This window comes from Canis lupus, chromosome 14, assembly GCF_048164855.1.
Source record: "Canis lupus baileyi chromosome 14, mCanLup2.hap1, whole genome shotgun sequence".
Lineage (NCBI taxonomy): Eukaryota > Metazoa > Chordata > Mammalia > Carnivora > Canidae > Canis > Canis lupus.
The window spans coordinates 14,854,391-14,863,746 of record NC_132851.1 but is presented as its reverse complement, the minus strand read 5'-3'; the positions used below and the strand labels follow the sequence as shown (position 1 = coordinate 14,863,746).

At 35.3% G+C, this 9,356-nt stretch overlaps 1 protein-coding gene across 1 annotated transcript in view; it reads left to right on the top strand.

The window, feature by feature from the left end:
• The window catches only part of CSMD3 (CUB and Sushi multiple domains 3), a 1,168,727-nt gene that overhangs the window by 584,607 nt on the left and 574,764 nt on the right, over window positions 1-9,356 (top strand). The gene's annotated exons all lie outside the window — the stretch shown is intronic.

Sequence of the window (9,356 nt, the reverse complement as noted above, 5' to 3'; positions counted from 1 at the left end):
TCTCTTATTCTTAAAATAACATATGAATAACTAATTGTTCTGTCACTTGCATTTTATTTAATTCCATAATTACATGACTGATAATCTAGACTGAAGTTTTACTAAAGTTAGGTGTAGATTTATCTTAACATCCTGAAAACTAAAGCAACACACAGCTTTTTGTTTTTACAAAAGAAGTTAATATTTCCACTAACAATGATTGACTTTCAGTATTTTACTTTCTCTTGAAGATCAAGCATTCACTTATTGCACAGTTTAGAATAAAAAATAAATGTTTATTTTACTTCCTTTCTATAATTTCTTATTTTTTAATTTTTTTTAATTTTTATTTATTTATGATAGTCACAGAGAGAGAGAGAGGAGAGAGAGAGAGAGGCAGAGACACAGGCAGAGGGAGAAGCAGGCTCCATGCACTGGGAGCCCGATGTGGGATTCGACCCCGGGTCTCCAGGATCGCGCCCTGGGCCAAAGGCAGGCGCCAAACCGCTGCGCCACCCAGGGATCCCCCCTTTCTATAATTTCTATCCTTAATGCTAACATTTCCTCCTATTCTACTATATACATATAAAAGATGCCTATGTATATACAGATATTTGTTCTATATAATGGTGTAATGAATCACAGATCAGCACCAAAAACTTATCTTGGGTGTATATTTTCTCAAGAGGAAAATAAAAATAATACTGCCTTTCTCATAGGGCTCTGAAAGGTTTATAGGAGGTAATACATGCTGCACACCTAGAATAGAGTCTGGAATAAAGGATATGTTTATTAAATGTTAGTAATAATATTACTACTGCTACTACTACAACTAGTATTACCACCATCACCACACCGCACCACTCTATTCGGAGTGTGCTGAGGCATAATGGCTCCACCACCCGTGTTTGTGCTTAGCTTCCTGCTGTGCAGATAACACATGCTCTCACACACTTCAGAACTTGGAATATCCTTGCAGAGACTCCCTGCTGATAGTAGTCATCAGAAGCCATCAGCAGATGTTTCTAAGAATTCAGAATAGACTTCTGCCAAGAGAGACTGAAAAAGGAACTGGAAAGAGCTGTGAGCTTTTGCTTTCTGCCCCTGAGATATTTTACCGCAGAGTAGAAGGTTATCTTAATGACAACCTCAGAGTTATAAGAATCACAGGAACTATCCTGGGACATTGATAGTTTCCTGCTCCAGCTGCCCAGCACCTCGGCAACTGCTCCAGCTAGCTAGTGAGGAGACACAGGGAATGCAGTATTGTTCCTGTGTGTCCAGTACTTGCTCTTCTTAGCACTGTAGGTTGTTTGGCTTCTGAAAGCCTTTCATCAGTGTGGAGGAGAGTCACTTGGAGGATCTGATTATTTTCATACAACCAGAGTTGCATAGGATGCACACATCATCGAAGTGCACAATTCTGTGTAATCTCTTGCCTCTCCCTTGCATATCTTGCTTGAATTTTGGCTTCCTCTTGACCTAACAGTGGAACCAATCACACTGCATGATACCAGGGGAAAAGACAGAAGGAAGGGAGCAAAATCTTCACATATGGATGTGGCAACTGTCGTCGTTGTCTTCTTCTCCTTCTCCTTCTCCTCCTCCTTCCTTCTTCTTTTTCCTTCTTCCTTCTCTTTTCTTTTAGGACCTCTTCCATATCCTCTTGATAGAGTCTCAGACCGTGATGATCTCTATCATACAAGAGCAACCATATTAGATGTCATATACCGTGGAGTAGCCAGATGAACACCAACATTATAAATTCTAAACTTGTCCCAGGGAATCCTACAGTTTTGCTGATTAGAAAGCTGGTCTACAATAGAGTCAATAAAAAAAGGACTAATTTCCTGCCTTTAGGAAGCCTCCAGCTAGGGATTTTGGCAGAAAATAGAAGAGTAAACACAGAAATTAACAGTCACTACTTGAAAGAAACACTCCGAGTGGAATAAAAGTGAGCCTGCTTAGAATTGTTAGTGAAGACAGGGTAGATTCAAGCCAGTATTGAAGGAAGACAAGAGACCTAGCAATGCAAAGAGGAGAGTGTCTGGGGCAGAATTAAACTTGCTTGCAAAGGTCCATGAAGACCTGCTGTCTCCTAGAAGTAAAAAGATAACCTGTGGCATAGTGGGTAAGAGGATAGTTGAAGAAATAGAGGCTGTAGGGCTGAATAAGATCCAGATCATACAGAGCATTTGGGGATGTATCCAAAAATGTGATGAGAAATATGACCTAACCAATTGTTCTCTTCATTCTGATTTATCTCAAATGTCATCTTCTCTCCTCCATCACTCTCTGTCTCCATGCTTCCTCTTTATAGCACTTCCTAGCACTTAGGAATATTGAAGATCTTATATAGCCTTATATTATATAATCCTTTTCTATCTTTCATGTATTTCCCCAATGAAAAGAGGAAAGTTTGTCTATATCCCCAACACTAGAATAGGATGTGGTAAAGAGAAGGTTCTAAATAGATATTTATAGAACGCATCAGATAAGTTTAGAGTGTTTAGTAGAACACTTACATTACTTTATTTGTGTTTCAATATAACATCTAACATTTGTTAGAAGCATGTTAATTGAAGTGCAATTCTCAAAAGAGGAAAGAATAGTATATCTGCCTCTCCTCACTTTTATTCTAACCATTTGCCACAAAGAGTATTTTTTTTAAACTCTCAACACTTTATTGAACTTTCAACAACAAACAGGGGCTCAGACCTTAGGGTGCGCACCTTCCCCGGGGGAGGGGGACCATCCTGTCCTTTAGGACAAACCCGAAGTCACATGGAGGTACAGGTACTAGAGTCCCCCAGCTTGGAACCTGGGCAGACCCCAAGTGTGGGCACATTTCCTGAAGTTGGGGCCTGAGAGGCAGTTCTGAGGCCAGCAGACCTGACCTGGACCTGCAGCTTAGGGGTTCTTCTGCTGGGTCCCAGCAGGTCAGCCGGACCCAGGCCTCTGGCCCACTGGTCTAGATGACTGACTGCTGGAGACCCATCATGTGGAACAGCCTGCCTCCTAGTGTGGGTGAGGGGTGGCCCAGTGGCCAGGAATCTTTCTCCCTGGATGACTGTGGCAACCAATGGATTCAGTTGCAAATAATTCCTATTGCACCTTAATTTCTTGGACTTTGACCTAAATTGCTTACTTCGGAAGATGGCTTGGGAAGTAAACAAGGTTTTCTATTGATATTAACTGATAAAAATCCATTAATCAGTGACAAGAAGAAATTAAGTAAACAAAAAGTTGACAACAAGACTATGAATTGAGAAGCTAATATCTAGCATACTTTCTCTTTGGTGTCATAAGAAAAATTCTAACTGAGAACAAGAATTAGAATCCATTCTGTGACTCATTATGTATGCGTATGGTATCTGATTTTTCACTACCATTTTTGTGTATTTAGTCATTTTTACATAATATAATTTTTAAATAAAGCTTTAAGTCAAATGTCATCTATAAAAATATATATAGATAGAGGAATAGAAAGATAGGTACTCTAGGTCAAGTTGACCTCATTATTAATGAGGGGCAAAATCAGTAAAATAGCCTTTCTTACAAAATTCATTTCAATGAGCCTCATTTATATTTGTTTAAAAAAAATTTTATATGTACAACCTAACATATACAAATTTAAGATAAATACTCTCCTAAAACTAATAACATTATCTATGTCTTTCTTCAAATTTCTTAAATTGAAGTTAATCATTTATATGTATTATAAAATTTGTATCCTCCAGTAGCTAAGCATAAATAAATGACAGAAGAGAACCAACACATTTGTATGTGGTGTTATAGATTTAATATTTGATGCATTTTTTCATTTTTATATAGCTTCTTCCCTTCATGAAACATTTGTAGTGCCATATTTAATCTGTTATTGTTATGTACCAGCAAACCCCTAAAGGGGAAGAACAGTGTATAGATACAAAAGGCATAAAAAAAAAAAAAGCTTTTATCTTCCATCAATATATTCCTGTGTCTCCAGATCCCCCCCGCCCTTAACTGATGCTGATCCCAAAGTGGGTGAAACTAAAGAATTCCTTAATCTGGCATTGAAAAGTGGCACTGAATAGTTTAGTCCAGAGTTGTAGAATATATATTCTATAATAAAATATCCAAGTATAATAGCACACTGTATAATTTTTCTGGAATATGAGAGATTAGTCCTTTGCTCTCAAATGAAATTACTTTGAAAGGAAAGAATGTTGTATTTGTATGTGTCATATATAAGACTTGTATAGCTTAAAATATTTACCTGTTTCATAAATTCATGTATATTTACCTTTGTATAGCTCCTTTTTACAAAGATAAGCAAACTCAAATCATTACTAAATAAACAGTTGTTGAATGTTAATTTTCCATATATGCACATAATACTTATACAATACATATCACAAAAAACAATCAAATTTTAGGATTATTCTAAAATACATATTTTTTAAACAAATGTACTGCATATTCTGCTTTGTCTAAATTAGACTTTATACCCAATAAAATGTGATTAAAGAGTCCTGTGAAACATAGCTTTAAAAAAAAAAGATTTATTTATTTGAGAGGGGGGAAAAGAGAGAGAGAGCATGCAGGGGGAGAGACAGAGAGAAAGGGAGATTTCAAGCAGACTCCCACACAGCCCAGAGCCCCATGCAGGGCTTTTGGCAGGGCTCAGTTCCACGACCAACCCTGAGACCATGACCCCAGCAGAAACCAAGAGTGCCATGCTTAACTAACTGAGCTACCCAGGCACCCCAAAAGCATAGAGTTTTGAGTTGGCTTTTGACTAGTACTTCTTTTTCTTTAAAGTTTATTTATTTATTTTAGTAATCTCTATCCCCAACATGGTGCTCAAACTCATGACCCCAAGATCAAGAATTGCTGCTCTTCAGACTGAGCCAGCCAGGCACCCCATTGAATAGTGCCTTTATTTGTATAAAAAGAAAGGGGAAATTTACTATAATAATTTTTATTTGGGATAAAGAAATCCAGATTGAATCTATTCTACTCAACACCTACTTTCACACCCATGTTTAGGTTGATGTCTCTAACGCTGCCCTGCTCTTCTTCAAATTCAGATTGTTCCTCCTGCCAAACAGAACAAATGGAAAGCGATCACAATCCTGTTGACACTGTACTCAAAATTCACTACTTTCTGCTCCTCATTTAAAAGATAAAGTTCAAAGTCCATATGCAACATGATGGAGTCCCTACTTCCATCTTTAGCCTTCTTTCTCATCACTTTATGTTTCACAGTTTATATTACAGAAAGAACAACAAAAAATATATTTTCTATTGTGACACTTTCATGCTCTCCCCTAGAAAGTTCTTACCCAATTCTCACCTTTATTTTGTACTTCCTTGGGATTCATTCTTTGAGGAAATCTTTCCATTTCATGGTCCAGTTGGATTGGATGGCTCTTCTCCTGGCTCCCATGTGACCCTTTGTGTCCATATCCCAAAGCACATAAGATGGGGTATAATATTTATCTTGTTTCTATCTTGTCTCTCTCCACTGGACCGTGATCACCAAGATCTGGAAAGTATATGAAAAAAGAAGTGCTTTAATTAATAAAATTAAAATTAATAACTTGGCATTGCATACCTTCAACATAATTAACTTTTGCGTATTTTATACATATGCATATATTATGCATTCTGGATTTCCTCGTGTGGTAGCAAAAATACTTGTTGATATCTGAGTGAATTATTGTCATTTTGAAACAAACATAATGGAGAAAAGCTGCTTCTGGGAAAGATAAATTCTTAGCAGCATAGAGTTTGGGGAAGTCGCTTTTTTCTTTGAATCACTGTGAGGTTTTCAAAAAAAGAACTTTACTTTCAAGATCATGGTGAATAGATGTGAACATCTGTTTTATGATGATGAACTTATCATGGCTAATAATAACTGCCATTTATGAGGGCATACTCTGTATCATGCACAGTATGTGTTTTTTACTAACTTTGTATAATGTAATGCCTATTTCAACTTAAGGAAGTATGAATTATGAACACTGTTTTAGAGAAATTCAGAGAATTTCATCAAATACTATAACACTCTGTGACAAAGATGAGATTTAAACTTTGCATTGCCCATGTCCTTAGCTCCATCACCCTGTCTCACTAATGAGTATAGCTTGGTAATTAATATTAAAGCATCATTAATTTATTTAATTTAAACATCATCAAAGATTCATTTGAATGTTATGCTAATTATGTTGGTACAAAATGTTTTACACAACGGTCATCAGCTACAGAAATGCTGAAAAATGAAATTTCATCAGCTTTCAGATTTCTGTTGATGCATAAGAAATACAGATTTTACCACGGATGATAAAATAGCTGCAACCAATCTATGCTTCCTATACTTTTTCCCAAGGAATTGACATAATATTTATTAGTTCTTAGTTTTCAGAACTTATCTCCCCTTGCTATCACTATTTAAGACATATGACATATGCCCCACATCAAAGAACATATTTACAAACTGTCTTATTATGTAACAGGTATTGGCAGACAGTATTTTCTAAATTGCAGGCTTTTACTATGCAAATGCAAAATGCTGTGATGTTTAAGCATATAGATTGTGATATCAGGCCAACCTGCTTCTGACTTTTGGGAGGGTTTTTCTATTGGATGCCACTGCTCTAGGACTTCAGTGCCATTCTGTATTATAATCACTATTGCTCCTCAAACTGGATGTTTCTATGTCTTTTGCAACCCTCTACCAGAATAGTTGGGGAAGCATAGATCTCATGCCTATACTCCAAGTGCGATAAGTGAGAGCAGAATAGACTATCTAACCTTATTGGGAACTATGTTCTGCTTTCTACCAAGATTCTTAACTCTTCAAACACAAGGTGGATATTCAAGTGCTATGTGGCCAAATTAATGTGTCAATATACAGTACAGAAACTTTTAGGGTTAAAATAAACCAGTACTTATATAGTACTGAGCCTAGTGACTCACACAATATAAATATTTGCTAATTTTTTTAATTTAATAAGTAATGGATATGAAGCATATAATTTAGTGGGAATTCTACATGACTTCATTAAATGTAATAATGCGGGAGTCAGATTTTTAAATCCTTTGTAAATGATACTGAGAATAAAAATTATGAGACATAGGTTATATACAACTTCTATCAACGTACCTCATGAAAACCTATATCTTAAGCTTTATGGCAAATGGAGCTATTAAGTATTTAGTATCTATGCTGTTTACCGATTTCTAACTTCTGGAAAGCAATGTTAAAATGGCTGAGATTATTCTTAATCGACTACATGAGTAGCTTAAAAGTTTTTAACATAACTCTCAATAAGCAGCACTATGTAAGCTATTTGGAATCATTACTCTACAAATGGAATTCAAGAGAGTGGCTTATTTGGTTAAAAAAATCAAGACACTTATAGATCATTTCTGTGTTTCAGGGGCATGTTTTATTAACACAACTTTTTTTCAGCAGTTCGATGAACTAAGTGCACTTTTCTTTTCCCACCCACAAATAACTAGGAACAAAAGAGAGGCAAATGTATAACATTTCTTTCTCTACAAATATGCATTGTATTCTTCCAATTTCCCTAATAAATGTTTCAGCCCAATACCAACTAAACATGTAGGGAAAGTGTTCATGTTACTTTGATGAGTATTTGTTTATTTTTTTAGATTAACTTTGCATTTTATTTCCACATTAAACAAAAATAAAGGGATAAAAATGGCTACTTGGTCAACTCCATGTTAAAGGAGAATTCATAAAAAGAAAATTTCACATCAGACTCCCGCTGTTACTTAATATATTCTTGTGTAAACAAAGGTTTTTTTTCTAAATAATCTTTATACCTTCCAATCTTTTTTCTTTTAGAAATATATCAATGTACTATTTTTGAGTTTTACTATGTTTTATTTATATTAATGTGTGCAGATTTTACTTCTAAATATTTATTCCAGTAATAATACATCTACATGAATCAAATTAAAATGAATATGTCCTACATATTCAGTCAGACTATTCCATCTTCTCAGAGTTTGAGTGTCATTGAAACTGTTCAAGAATTACAAGTGTCTAAAATTTCAAGTGACAGCTCAGTGGTTAAGTGCTTGTCTGAAAGTATATGGACTAGTTAATAATTAATTCATCACTTAATTTAAATGAAGTAGGGTTCTCATTGTTACATATATACATGCATGAATCTCAGTTATAATTCAGACAAAAAAATCTACTATTAAATGGGTGTCTAAATCCTTTAGGACATGATTATACAATAATGACTGTCAAGGGATTGGCATAGAATTAGCAAGCAAACTATCAGTCATTTATTCGAGATCTAATTTGTCTCTACTAGCTGATTAGACTTTTAAAGTCATAAAAAGGAGGCATTCCCTAATTTCAAATTCAATATATTTAAAATGGCTTGCTATAAGGTAGATCATGAGATTTCTTCTTTTGATAAGATGACAGGTGAGGTACTCTTAGAGGTCCTCCTACTGCAAAACAAGAAATATTTTTTAGTGCATTTCTGGTTTACAAGAAAGCAAAGAAAATCTACAAGGCTATGCATAGATACTGCACAAACACACATAAATATATACACACATAATGAAAAGAACACAAGCTAAAATGAAAACAGGAGATGAAATGGGAAGAAAGCTTGGTTTTCCTTAGAGTAGATGGCAATAAATCTCTGGAATGAGAAGACTAAGACTGGGGCCTAGTCTCTTTGGATCAATGGGTGAAGAAACTAAACTTGAAATTTAGCATTTAGTTAAAACCCTTAGATGCTGTTAAAATGGCACCAGCTTGGTAGTAACTCTTGGATCCAATTAGCATAAAATGAATAAAATATACTCAATTTAGGGCCTAACGATTCTCAAAGCTTAAGCTCAAATAAATATGGTTTTACTATTAAATATAACTAAACACATAGGGAAGCAAGCTATTATGAATGAGTCACTAGAAATAACAAACTGAGATTTTTTGGGAAATGAGGGCATTTGAAAACCTTCCAGTATGTGGTAGAATTTAGAAAGTCACATGCATGTGCAGGACAAGGCACATGTTCAGAAAAGACCTGAGAAGACCTTAAGCTTTCACTACTAGTTGATCTATAAGCTCAGTGTAAGCATCAAGTGAAGGCTAAGGAGAACTGTGAGTGGTCTGGCTAAGTGTTAAAAGAGTATACCAGCACTGAGCTATTCTCAAAGACTGGAGGAGGTGTTGCTATGGTCTGAATGTCCGTGTCCACTCAAAATTCATGTGATGAAGTCTTAATGCCCAATATGATGATATTAGGAGGTGGGCCTTTGGGAAATGCTTAGGTCCAGAAAAATAAAAATAAAAAAATAAAATATAAAAAATAAAATAAATAATAAACAATATATAT